Source organism: Oryctolagus cuniculus, chromosome 12, assembly GCF_051225735.1.
Source record: "Oryctolagus cuniculus isolate XC-2025 breed Fujian yellow rabbit chromosome 12, ASM5122573v1, whole genome shotgun sequence".
Taxonomy (NCBI): Eukaryota; Metazoa; Chordata; class Mammalia; order Lagomorpha; family Leporidae; genus Oryctolagus; species Oryctolagus cuniculus.
In genome coordinates, this window is record NC_142878.1 from 113,722,004 (window position 1) to 113,736,219 (window position 14,216).

The 14,216-nt window shown below is 39.5% G+C and overlaps 2 pseudogenes across 2 annotated transcripts; one reads left to right on the top strand and one right to left on the bottom strand.

The window, feature by feature from the left end:
- Positions 1-472: 472 nt before the first annotated feature.
- LOC100355664 (non-histone chromosomal protein HMG-14 pseudogene) lies at positions 473-1,676 on the bottom strand (annotated as a pseudogene). The gene has a single exon (XR_016217695.1). The product of XR_016217695.1 is annotated as a non-histone chromosomal protein HMG-14 pseudogene (transcript).
- Positions 1,677-10,263: 8,587 nt separating this feature from the next.
- Positions 10,264-12,829, top strand: LOC100355907 (ras-related protein Ral-A pseudogene; annotated as a pseudogene). Its single transcript, XR_016217696.1, has one exon. The product of XR_016217696.1 is annotated as a ras-related protein Ral-A pseudogene (transcript).
- The last annotated feature ends 1,387 nt before the right edge of the window (positions 12,830-14,216 follow it).

Below are 14,216 nucleotides of genomic sequence, written 5' to 3' on the forward strand. Positions count from 1 at the left end.
AAATCACCAGCAGACATGTGAAAAAATGCTCAGGATCATGAACGATTAGAGAAATGCAAATCAAAATCACACGAAGTTTTACCTCATCCCGGTTAGAATGGCTTTCATACAAAAATCAACAACCAGCCAATGCTGGCAAGGATGTGGGGAAAATACTTACCCTAATGCATGGTTGGGGGGGAATGTAAACTGCTTCTCTGGCCATTGCGGCCAATTGGGGAGTGAACTAGCAGATGGAAGAAGAGCTCTCTCTCTCTGTCTCTCTTTCCCTCTCTGTGTAACTCTGATTTCCAAATAAATAAATAAACCTTATAAAAAATGTTAAATCAAGGAAAGATCAGGTGAATTATCAGGATAGTATTAAAATGTATGTGCATCAAGAATTATACTTGCCAATTTCAACACATACAGATCATTTGAAGTCCTATGCAACTACAAAGAAGGCAAGAATACATGATCCTGAAAGGGAGAATTTTTTTTTCCATAATTGAGATTTTATTGGTGTTGAGAATCAGCACACACATTTTAATTTGTACACAATTCTTAACATACGTACCAAAAATCTAAAAAGCCATGAATTGTCATTCTTTTTTTTAAAAGTTATTCCAGTGACTTTCCAGCTTCAAATTTGGAGGCAACTCTTCCTTAAGAGGCTATCAAGTACAAGTATCTTCAGATGCTGTTACATAAATCCCACCCATTCACAATATAATAGCATATACACGACACTCAAATTTTCAATCTTTCACGGCACATTAACAAAATCATTAGGAAAACTGGACTACCACAACCGAAGATGTTACAGAGTGCACATGGTTCTGACAGAACAAGGAGTGGTTTTCTGTAGAAAACAATTCTACAAAACACGGGAGAAGTAACTGAAAATATTCAAGACAGATTAAATGCACAATTGAGACTCCAAATCGCCATTTAGTATGCGCTGTACTGTAGGATATAAAAACCACCCCCACCTATGGAATGTTAAGCTGACACCCAAGACAGTCAAAGCCTCCCAGAATTCAATATGCCACTATTTTCTGGTTGTACCAAAAAATAAACAACCAGCAAATGATTTCACCTCTTAAAAAAAATCATTTACACTTAAAAAATGGGATGAGGTGGGCTTCCCTCCTTCTTAAAAATGTTTCTAGAGCTACTAAAAAACTTGCATTTACAAAATAGTTGATAAAAATATTCCTCTGGATTGTACAAGAAGGGAGACAGGGAGCACTGCTAACACATGGTGTATGGTATTAATCGGACTTGGCTTCTTTCTCTTCTGCTTCATCAGAGGCTGGACTCTCCTCGTTTTTCGTTTCTCCGTTTTCTGCAGGCAGGTCTTCTTTAGCTTCTTGGTTAGCCACCTCGGCCTGTTTTCCCTTTGCTCCTGTCTTCCCCTTTGCTTGCACTTTCTTGTCTGATGACTTATCCTTCCCGGCGGCCTTCTTGTGCTTCGCTTCCACCTTGGCGGGGGACCTCCTCTTGGGCTCCTCCTTGGCCGCCCCCTCGGCAGAGCTGACCTTCCTCTTGGGCATCCTGGCGGCGCGGAGGGCGCGTGCCGGGTGCCTGCGGGCCGCGGCGCGCCGAGAGCCTTCGCGGAGCTGGGCTGCCTGGCCGCTGCCGCTGCTCCCGCCGCCCGAGCTGCTGGGACCCGCGGCGGGGGCGGTGGGAGAACCGGATGGCGAAAGGGAGAATTTTTACATTGGTCCAAGAAAATGTGTATATGTTGCTTTCCTGATGCATTGGGACATGCCACTGTTTGCAATGCCTGCATCCCATATCAAACTGACCATTTGAGTCCCATCTACACTCTTTTGGATCCAGCTCACTTTTGGTGTGCCTATGAGGGAACAAATGATAGCAAAATTCTTAACTTCTTGCCACTACCTATGTGGGAAGCTTATTCTATTTCACTGCTTCTGGATGGTGCAGTCATTTGTGTAGTGAATCATTAAATGAAAGATCTCTCTCTCTTCCTCTCTCTTTCCTCCCTCCCTCCATCCTTCTCTCTCTTTTTCTTTCTCCCTTAGATTTTTAAATATTAAAAAGAAAATGTGAACATGAACGTTGTCAGGAGGATGTGGAGAAAGATCCTCAAGTTGGTGAGGTCTCAATGAAAAGCCCAAGCAAGATGGTCACAGGTTCACTATTCTAGCACTGGTAATCATTAGAATATTGATAATATACATGTGATAGCAATATTTTGAAACACAAAATGAAATAGCATTATAGCATATTTTGAATGCTCTGAATTAGAAGTAGTACAATAGTGATAAGTAGACACAACAGAATAATTTAATATGAATTCTTGATTAAAATTATATATAAACATAATATTAAAAATTAAAGAACTCAGAAAAGATCATGCTCTCAACAAAGGATTCTTAAATATGGTATATAAGGTCCAGATGTACATCCTGGACATTTTCAAAATCAATGATCAATTTAGAGTTTCATAAAAAAACTTTAGACTGTAATAAACATATGAGTTTCATTGAATGAATTACTACAGCAGACCTAGAAATGTCTGATCAACTCTTTGTAAAAGGTGCCAGGACAATACAAAGAATTTTCAGTGAGTTCATTATTTCCCATGGAAAAAGAAACAACCACAATGGCCACATATTCATAGTGTTAGGGTTGGCACAAGCTGTGATACTGATGGTATAGGAAAGCAGTAGTAATTAGTACAAGACAAAGCTAAAAAACGACTCACATTCTCATAGATAATATATAATGTGATCACTGTCAGTAGCGTTGAGTAATTTGGTAAGAGATATAGTAGAGTAAGTCCCAAAGGCTCCACTTCTGGTCAAGCTCCCTACTAATGCATCTGGGAAAGAAGTGGAAGACAGCCTAAATGCTTGGGCTCCTGCACTCTTGTGGGTAACCCAGAAGATGATTTTGTTTCTTGGTTTTGGCCTGGTCTAGTTCTGACTATTGTGGCCATTTGGGGAGTGAGCTAGTGAGTTAGTGAATGGAATATTCTCTCTCTCTCTCTGGCTCTGCCTTTCAAATAAACAAACAAACAAACAAATAAAATTTTAAAAAGAAACACAATTGAAATTTTATTTTTTTAAAAGATTTATTTATTTTCCTTGAATGTCAGGGTTACACAGAGAGAGAAGGAGAGGCAGAAAGAGAGAGAGGTCTTCCATCCAATGGTTCACTCCCCAGATGGCTGCAATGGCTGGAGCTGCACCAATCTGAAGCCAGGAGCCAGGAGCTTCTTCCGGGTCTCCTACGTGGGTGCAGGGGCCCAAGAACTTGGGCCATCTTCTGCTATTCCAGGCCAAAGCAGAGAGCTGGATCAGAAGAGGAGCAGCTGGACTCAAACCGGTGCTCATATGGGATGTCGGTGCTTCAGGCCAGGACATTAACCCACTGCGCCACAGAGCCGGTCCCTAAAATTTTATTTAAGAATATTATAAAATTTTGGGATTTGCAATCAAGGAAAATCACTATTTAATTCAATAGATAGCTACAAAGCTAAGCTAACTATGTCCAGAATAACACTGTTGAATATGTCAAAACCAATGTTAAATTGAATCTCATCACAATCCAGATTCAGTGAAAGAAAAGAAACTTGAATGGGTGAAAGAATATATTGAACATGGACAGCACTGAAAAACTGCAATTGAAAATGGAAAGCTTAGAAATTTCCACAGCTCTTGTCCTGATGGTTGATGTACAATGTAATACTTTATCCATTTTAGTATTTTTTTTTTGTTCTAGTACCGTTGGTTGAACTCTGTAATTAACAAAAAATTAATTCCCAACTTCACTCTCACTGGGATTAAGCATGACAATAGGTCTGATCTGATTTCATCATCATTTAAAAAATCATCTATTATTTTTCACTTTATGTTTCTGTGTGGGAGCAAACTGTTGAAATCTTTACTTAATGTATGCTAAACTGATCTTCTGTATATAAAGAGAAATGAAAATGAATCTTGATGTGAATAGAAGGGGAGAGGGAGTGGGAAAGGGGAGGGTTGTGGGTTGGAGGGACGTTATGGGGGGAAGCCATTGTAATCCATAAGCCGTACTTTGGAAATTTATATTCATTAAATAAAAGTTAAAAAAAATAAATAAAACTCTGTTAATGAACAGATGGGAAAAAAACACACAATTATTCTTAGGTGTTTAAATTTTAACTGAAAAGTGATCCCTGTTAGGAATTTGGAAATATTATGCTGAGTGAAATAAGCCAATCCCAAAGGGACAAATACCACTTGTTCTCCTTGATAGGTGACAACTAACTGAGCACCAAAAAGGAAACCTGTTAAAGTGAAATGAACACTATGAGAAACAATGACTTGATCAGCCCTCACCCTGACTGTTGATGAGCAGCTTGATATGTTATCCCTCTTAGTATTTTTTCTTTGTTTGTTCTACTTAATACTTTTGGTTGAATACTGTAATCAATACACAATTCTTCTTAAGTGCTGAAACTTAACTGAAAAGTAATCACTGTTAAATATAAGAGTGGGAATAAGAGAGGGAAGAGATGTGCAATTCGGGACATGCTCAAGCTGACTTACCTCAAACGGTAGAGTTAGAAATATACCAGGGGATTCGAATTCAATCCCATCGAGGTGGCATGTACCAATGCCATCTCACTAGTCCCAGTGATCAATTTCTGCTCACAATTGATCATAATGATAGGACTAAGAACCAAAGGGATCACAGAAACAAGAATAGTGCCTGCTAATACTAGCTGATAGAATACAAAAGGGAGAGAATGATCCAACATGGGAAGTGAGATACACAGCAGACCCTCTGCTGTGGCCAGGGAGTGCAGTGGAGGATGGCCCAGGTGCTTGGGCCCTGCACCCCATGGGAGACCAGGAAAAGCACATGGCTCCTGGCTCCTGCCATCGGATCAGCACGGTGCGCCGGCCGCAGCGCGCCGGCCGCGGCAGCCATTGGAGGGTGAACCAACGGCAAAGGAAGACCTTTCTCTCTCTGTCTCTCTCTCTCACTGTCCACTCTGCCTGTCAAAAAAAAAAAAAAAAAAAAAGAATGGCAGATGTCCTAAACAGCACTCTGGCCTCAGAATTAGCCCTTAAGGCATGCAGATCCGGCTGAAAAGCCCATGAGACTATTTCAGGTATGGAAAGCCAAGACGCTATGGCAAAAAAAAAAAAAAAAAAAAAAAAAAAAAAAAAAAAAAAACTAAATGAAAGATCTCTGCGAGTGAGATCCCAGTGGAAAGAATGGGTCATCAAGGAAGGAGGTACCTTTCTCTGAAGGGAGGAAAGAACTTCCACTTTGATAATGGCCTTGTCTAAAAATGATCAGAGTCAGTGAACTCAGGGGTCTTCCATAGCCTTGGCAACTCATGACAAGAGCCTAGGGTGATTACTGATGCCATAAACAAGAGTGTCAATTTGTTAAGTCAACAACAGGAGTCACTGTGCATTTACTCCTCATGTAGGATCTTTGTCCTTAGTGTGCTGTACATTGAGATTTAATGCTATAACGAGTACTCAAACAGTATTTTTCACTTTATGTTTCTGTGTGGGAGCAAACTGTTGAAATCTTTACTTAATGTATGCTAAACTGATCTTCTGTATATAAAGAGAAATGAAAATGAATCTTGATGTGAACGGAAGGGGAGAGGGAGTGGGAAAGGGGAGGGTTGCGGGTGGGAGGGACGTTATGGGGGGAAAGCCATTGTAATCCATAAGCTGTACTTTGGAAATTTATATTCATTAAATAAAAGTTTAAAAATATAAAATAATTTAAAAAATTAAAAAAAAAAGAAATTACTGAGTTGATAACCTCTCAATAAGCATAGTAAACAACAACCCAAACACTTGCTTACACTAGGCACTTATTATATACACTGGTGACTATAATAAAATCATAGAAAAATAAACAAGTGATGTTATATCACCTTATAAATTGGGATTAGGGTAGAACTGAGTAGTTTGGAAGGAATAATTACCAAGTGGCAAGTAAATACAAGGGGATTTTGTGAAAATAGTCCTTTAATATTACATTTTAAACATGATTGCATATTACAGAAACTTAAATCAAGAGACAAAAATGTCACCTTCTAGAAGAATATCGATGGAAAGATCTCATGTAGAATGATACTATCAAAAATGTCAGCAGAAGTGATAAATTTGGAGTTCTCTAAAAACTCCCAAATGGCAAAATTATGTGATTCTGATAGCATGAAGCAGTACATTGGTATTAGACCATTCAGAGATACTGGATATACAAAAGATTCCAAGGCAACTTAGAAGAATTTCAGGAAGCTGATAATCTTCCAATTAAAAAGCCAATGAATAGGTTTACATATTCATGGTGCTAGGATCAGGATACACTAAGAAAGTGAAATATTTTATAGATGATAGCATTAAATCCAAAGGCAAAAGAAAACGGGAAATTAAATGCTATGACAACAATGATGTGATAACTTTGAGTGGATACATATTTTTGAAAAAACAATGATAGCCAAAAAAGTCTGAGCAAGTGCAGTGAATAATTATTAATGCTATGTATAAAAATCCTATAAAATTTTTCAGAAACTAAAATTCAGAAGGGATTAATCCTTTCCATATTGATTTTAAAGGAACACCAGCATCTAGAACTATATTATTGAAAATTTCAAAGTCAATGGAAAGTGCTGTCCCATAAAAATATATAAAGAGTAAAAAAAATCTTTGAAAGAGTAAGAGTACCCTGACCCCAGATGGATTTGAGAAATTTTGAAGATAAAAATTTCTTAGGTTACTTACAGAATTTTATGTGAATTGACAACACAATAGAAAAGCCAACATACATGGCTGCATGTTCACAGTGCTAGCACTGGTATACACTATGATCTGATGCTGTAATTGGGCAATATTCATAAAATCAAATACAAATTAAAGATTAAAATCTTTCCTCTTATTAGGGTATAATATATTTTCATAACTGTGACTAGAACTGTTCATAGAAATGTTAATAAAACAAGCATGTAGGAGCCAGTGCTGTCACATAGAAGGTAAAACTGCCACCTTCAGTGCTAGCATCCCATATGGGCACTGATTCATGTTCTGCTCCACTTCCAATACAACTCTCTTCTATGAAAGAGAGAAGGTAGTAGAGGATGGCCCAAGTCCTTTGACCCCTGCACCTATCCATGTGGGGGACCTGGAGGAGGCTCCTGGCTCCAAGCTTCAGATTGGCCCAGCTCCAGCTATTGTGGCCATTTGGGGAGTTATCCAGTGGATGGAGGACTTTCTCTTTCTCTCTCTCTCTCTGCCTCTCTGTAACTCTGCCTTTCAAATAAATAAATTTTTTTAAAAAATAAGCATGCATATTGGCATTTATTGAAAAATAGTCCATTTATTTTTAAAATGGAAAATAAGGGAAAAATGAATGGAAAAAGGAAAGATTTGGCAATTACAGAAAATCCTGAGGGAAAGATATTTGTATTTATAGCTTTGAGGATTGAAAGTAAAGTGAAAGTTTAATTTATAGTCCCCTAGAATTCCAGAAAAGATAAAACAACATATCCTCTGAGAACTGAGAAAGATTGGGTCAAGATGGCTTTGGGAATTTGGGGGCATAAAATAGTTGCAAAGAGAATTCAATAATTTTCACCACGTTGATGTCACAAGGAAAAAGTCACCTAAGAATTAAGTTTGAAAGAAAAATATTGAGGGCTAGAGAGCAGCCTGCTATGCAGGGCTAGGATATAGGGCTATGCAGAGAATAGGATAGGAGGTACACTCTTGGAAAAGAAGAGAAGAGAAAACCACCTGGGAAGCCCCACAACAGGAGGGGAAATAGCTTGAAATTGTGTGATGAGTGTTAACACACACCCAGAGAATAGAAGCCACAGACAGCCTGAGCTGGCAGCACTATTGAGACAGTGAGGGCAGATTTATCTACACCAATCCATGGGCATAGAGCCAGAGAGAGCATGCAGTGGGTCCAGACTGGAGCCTGGGGAGCTAGCGGTTGCTGGCAGTCACCTGAGGTCCTAGTGGAAGTAGAGGGGACAGCTGATTCAAACCAATCTCTCTAATACAAAACTCATGACCCTACCAATAGAGGGAGTAGGCATACTTTTAAACCAGTGCTACAACTCAGAAGACCACAAGCATGCACGTAACAGTTCACTGAGATGGGACAACTGGACACAGAGCTGCTAGCAGCATCAGGCAGGCTTTAAACTGGGGAACCTAGTGTGCATGTGTGATCCAGAGCTACCAATGGAGGGAATGGCCCACAGCCCTTGCTGCCTCAGAGCTTGGCAGGAAGGTGGCCTGGAAACTATGAGAGACAGAGGAGAACCTGCACCAACAGCACCCTATAATCTTGGCATCTGTGAAAGCCCTATATGCTAAGACATTAGAGCCTTTGTAGCTACACAAAAAGGTGTAGGAAAGAGCTGGCTTTGGAGTTCTACCATGCCCAATGTTGGTGTTACCCCTGAAACTAGCCCCACCCTAGATCATTAACCCAAGCCTCTGGGCCACACCCACCACATGCCTCCTGGTAGTCACTGAAAGGGCAGACATTCCATGAAGTCACAGAAGCATAACCCCAAAGATAAAAACCAACACAAGAAAAAATTAAAAATCAACTCCACAAATGCCAGAAAATAGGAGCTGAAATTTAAGAAACAAGAATAAGGAAGTCACCATGACCCCCAGAGGAACATAACAACATTTAAATATTAGAATATTAAGATGAAAAGATTGAGGAAATGATAGAAGAGTAATTTAGAAAATTAATCATAGAATTACTCAAAAAAATCAGAAGCAAATCTATGAGCTAAAGAAAACCATACAAGAAATGAATGAAAACTTCTCCCAAGAAACTGAGAATATAAAGAGAAATCAAAATGAAATTTTAGAAATGAAAGAAAATGGATCACATAAAAACTGCAATGGAAAGTCTTTACAGCAGACTTGAAGAGGCAGAAGAAAGAATATTTGAATTAGAAGATGAATCTTTGAAAATCTTACAGACAAAAAAAAAAAGAAGAAGAAGAAGAAACTAGAAAGCAATGCTGGAGGCCAGCGCCAATGCTCACTAGGCTAATCCTCTGCCTGTGGTGCCGGCACACTGGGTCCTAGTCCCGGATACTCCTCTTCCAGTCTAGCTGTCTGCTGTGGCACGGGAGGGCAGTGGAGGTTGGCCCAAGTGCTTGGGCCCTGCACCTGCATGGGAGACCAGGAGGAAGCACCTGGCTTCTGGCTTTGGATCAGTGCAGCGCCAGCTGTAGTGGCCATTTGGGGGGTGAACCAATGGAAGGAAGACCTTTCTCTCTCTCTCTCTCTCTCTCTCTCTCACTGTCTAACTCTGCCTGTCAAAGAAAAAAAAAAAAAAAGAAAGAAAAGAAAGAAAGCAGTGTTGGAAATCTATGGGATACTATCAAATGACCCAACATACAAGTCTTAGGAGTTCCTGAAGGAGAGGAAAGAGAAAAAGGAATTGAAAACCAATTAAATATTTACAGAAAATTTCCCCAATTTGGAGAAAGATAGAAATGTTCAAGCAGAGGAAGTATATAGAACTCCTAACATACATGACTAGAAAAGATATTCACCAATACACATTGTAGTCACTTTCTACAGCAAAACATAATGAAAAAATTCTAAACTGGGCAAGGGAAAAGTGACAAATCACTTTCAGAGTATCGCTAATTAGACTCACAGCTGACTTCTCATCAGGAACCCTACAGGCCAGAAGGGAATACTGAGATATAGTCCAAGTCTTAAAAGAAAAAAAACCTGCCAACCCAGAATACTGTACCCCACAAAGCTTGCATTTATGAATAAAAGTGAAATAAAGACCTTCCATAACAAACAGAAATTGAAAGAATTCATCGAAACTCGTCTAGCCTTACAGAAGATGCTTAAGGATGTGCCATACACAAAAACACAGAAAGATAGCCATCATTATGAAAGAATGAGAAAGCAGAAAACCCCAATAGAAATACAAAATAAATCCAAAGTAAATGATATGAATATTTATGGAAAAGTGGAGGGCCAGATCATTACTTATCAATACTCACCTGGAATGTAAATGGCCTCAATTCTCCAGTTAAAAGATACAGACTGACTGAATGGATTGAAAATCAAGACCCATCTATCTGTTACTTATAAGAAACACACTTCATCAACAAATATAAGTAAAGTAAAGTAAAAGGATGAAAGTAAAAGGATGAAAAAGATAGTCTATGCTAACAAAAACCCAAAATGAGCTGGTGTTGTGATTTTAATATCAGACAAAATAGGTCACAAAGAGACAAGGGCCAAGCCCCCTCCGGCCGGAGCCAGCGCGGCCACGGCTTCAGAAGCCCGCGGGGCTGCGGACCGGCTCGAGGTGCAGATTCTTCTTAGTCCCTTGGTGGAAACTCTGCAACACAAGATGGCTGCAAATAAGCCCAAGGGTCAGAATTCTTTGGCCTTACACAAAGTCATCATGGTGGGGAGTGGTGGCGTGGGCAAGTCTGCTCTGACTCTGCAGTTCATGTATGATGAGTTTGTGGAGGACTATGAGCCCACCAAAGCAGACAGCTATCGCAAGAAAGTAGTGCTGGATGGGGAGGAAGTACAGATCGACATCTTAGATACAGCAGGGCAGGAGGACTATGCTGCCATCAGAGACAACTACTTCCGGAGCGGGGAGGGTTTCCTCTGTGTCTTCTCTATTACGGAAATGTTATCCTTTGCAGCCACAGCCGACTTCAGGGAGCAGATCCTAAGAGTAAAAGAAGATGAGAATGTTCCATTTCTGCTGGTTGGTAACAAATCAGATTTAGAAGATAAAAGGCAGGTTTCCGTATAAGAGGCAAAGAACCGAGCGGACCAGTGGAATGTTAACTACGTGGAAACATCTGCTAAAACGCGGGCTAATGTTGACAAGGTATTTTTTGATTTAATGAGGGAAATTCGAGCCAGAAAGATGGAAGACAGCAAAGAAAAGAATGGGAAAAAGAAGAGGAAAAGTTTAGCCAAGAGAATCAGAGAAAGATGCTGCATTTTATAATCAAAGCCCAAACTCCTTTCTTACCTTGACCATACTAATAAATATAATTTATAAGCATTGCCATTGAAGGCCCAATTGACTGAAATTACTTTAACATTTTGGAAATTGTTATGTATCACTAAAAGCATGAATTGGAACTGCACTGAAAGTCAGATTCACTTTAAAAAGAAATTAATGTGGCTTCTCCAAGAAGCAAAGTTCAGCTTATTTCATAACTGCCTACATTTATCACGGTCCTGAATGTAGCGTGTGTGTCTCTCAGGCAGTCTTTCTGGAACTGTTAAATAAAGAGGTGAGATGTGGGGTGGGGAATGGGAGGAAAGGCTACTTCCTCTGGTGTTTATTATAAAGCTTAAATTTTATATGATTTTAAAATGTCTTGGTCTACTGCCTTGAAAAATGACAATTGTGAACATGATAGTTAAACTGTACCACTTTTTTTAACCATTGTTATGCAAAATATAGAAGAAAAAGTTGTTGGCATGGTTGTTGCATATAGTTAAACTGAGAGTAATTCATCTGTGAGTCTGCATTAATTAACTGGTGATTAACTTAGAAAAGTGGTGTAAACTTGTACACGGACATTTTGGAATATGCCTTAATTTAGAAACCGAAAAATACCCAGTTTCATCATTCTGTGAGACACTGTATGCCTGGTATGGAGTACAGCTTTTGTATAGAAGGTTCTTGAGAAATAACTGTCCACTCGGAGTCTGTCCAGATGAAAACTGTGTGCCATACTCTGGTTCTTAAATAAGGTTCCAGAGCTTCTTGACTGCTTTAATAAATTGTAAGGTGGTATGAAATGAAGGGCCAGCATCGACTTGTAAGATAATTTGAGACTTTGAAGATTCAGTACCCCTTGTGTTTGAGTGAAGCCTCTTTTTTTTTTTCCTAAGATGCTGGTCCCTAGAAATCACTTTCTACGAGTGGTGAGCATATAAGTGTTACTTTTTAATCTCCTGGAATTAGGGCATAGGACAAACGTTAGCAGCACTAATGCATTTGGCATTAGAACACTTGGGGAGAATAAGCATGCTTGCCACCTGTTTATTTCTAAACTTGTATTCCTGAGGTTTACAGTTTGGCTTTATAGAAATTATTGAGAGTATCTGTAGTCTGTTTATGTTCCTAATTAAGCACTGTGTAGCTATATCTTCCTAAAAATAACATCAAGCAATCAAACCCAGGCATAGTGCAGAAAACGTGTGTGGCACACAGAGACCACAGTGTGTCAAGTGGTGTCACTATTGTGTGATGTTGCCACTGGAAGAGTTCCGGCATGCTATTTGGATACATAATTTTGATGAGAAATACACAGACCACTGTCACTTTTCTTTTCCTGCTCAGGATGGAATTAGGACAGTTGATTTTAACAGATTTTTTTTTCTTTTTTCTTTTTAGTCAGCCCTAATTTGAACAAGTCAAGGATGTGTTCAGGCATTCCAGGTAACAGGTTGTATATGTAAGCTAACAAAACTAGACTTTTAAGGAACTCAGCTCTTTAGATACTATATCCAGCTTGTCATGTTAAATATTTGTTCCTCAAAGGTGTGAGATGTACATCTTCCATTTCATATTTTTCATAGGTTATGCCATGTGCAGAATTAAAGTTACCAATGTAATACTGGCCAGCGGGCCCAGCAGTCTCTATGTGTACTCACGCATTGCAGTCTTATTTAACCAGGGGTCCTAACCACTAACATTGTGACTTTGCTTTGAGACCTTTCCTCTCCTGGGTACTGAGGTGCTATGAAGCCAACTGACAAAGATGCATCACATGTCTTAGGCTGATGCCACTACCCAATTCGTTTATTTGCAATTTGAGCCAGTAGATGATGGCCCAATTCCTTGAGAGTTGGCCCTCTGCACCACTTGGGAAACCCAGAAGAAGCTCCTGGCTCCTGGCTTTGGATCACTGCAGCTCCAGCCATTTTGGCCATTTGGGGAGTGAAACAGTGGATGGAAGACCTCTCTCTCTCTCTCTCTCTCTCTGCCTCTCCTCTCTCTGTGCAACTCTTTCAAATAAATAAAATTAAAAAAAAATAAAATCAATCCCTGGAACAAGGAGTGTCTTAAACAAATGGATCTGAAAAAACTGGATCACCACATGCGTTAGTAGGAAGCAAGACCACTACCTCACACAAAAATCCACTCAAAATGGACTAAAGATCTAAATCTATGACCTGATATCATAAAATTATTATAGAACATTGGGGAACCTCTGCAAGTCATTGGCACCGGAAAAGAGTTCCTGGAAAAGATCCCAGAGGCACAGGAAATCAAAGCCAAAATTGATATATGGGAACACATCAAATTGAGAAACTTCTGCACTGCAAAAGAAACATCAGCAAAGTGAAAAGGCAATGGACAGAATGAAAGAAAATATTTGCAAACTTTTATTTAAAGATTTATTTATTTATTTGAAAGTCGGAGTTACACAGAGAGAGAGGGAGAAGTGGGGGGGATAAGAGAGAGATAGAGATAGGTCTTCCATCTGATGGTTCACTCTCCAATTGGTTGCAATGGCCAGAGCTGCACTGATCCAAAGCTAGGAGCCAGGAGTTTCTTCCAGTTCTCTCATGTGGGTACAGGGACCCAGGGAGTTGGGACATCTTCTACTGCTTTCCCAGGCCATAGCAGAGAGCTGGATCAGAAGTGGAGCAGCCAGGTCTCAAACCAGTACCCATATGGGATGCCAGCACTGCAGGCAGAGGCTTTACCTGCTACACATATTTGCAAACTTAAAACTGATAAAGGATTAATTATCAGAATATATAAAGAGATCAAGAAACTCAATGACAACAAAACTAATGATCCAATTATGAAATGGGCAAATGACTTAAACAGGTGTTTTTCAAAAGAGGAAATCCAAATGGCCAACAGACACCTGAAAAAATAATGCTCGGGATCACTAGCTGTCAGGGAAATGCAAAACAAAACCACAATAAGTTTTTACCTCAAACCATTATAATGGCTTTCATACAGAAATCAACAGACAACAAATGCAGGCGAGGATATGGGGGTAAATGTACCCTAATTCACTGTTGGTAGAAATGTAAACTGGTTAAGTCACTGTGGAAAACAGTATGGCAATAGCTCAGAAATCTAAATATAGACCTACCATATGACCCAGTCATTCCACTCCTGAGAATATACCCAAGGAAAATGAAAACAGCATATGTAAGTTATCTGTATCCCCATGTTTATTG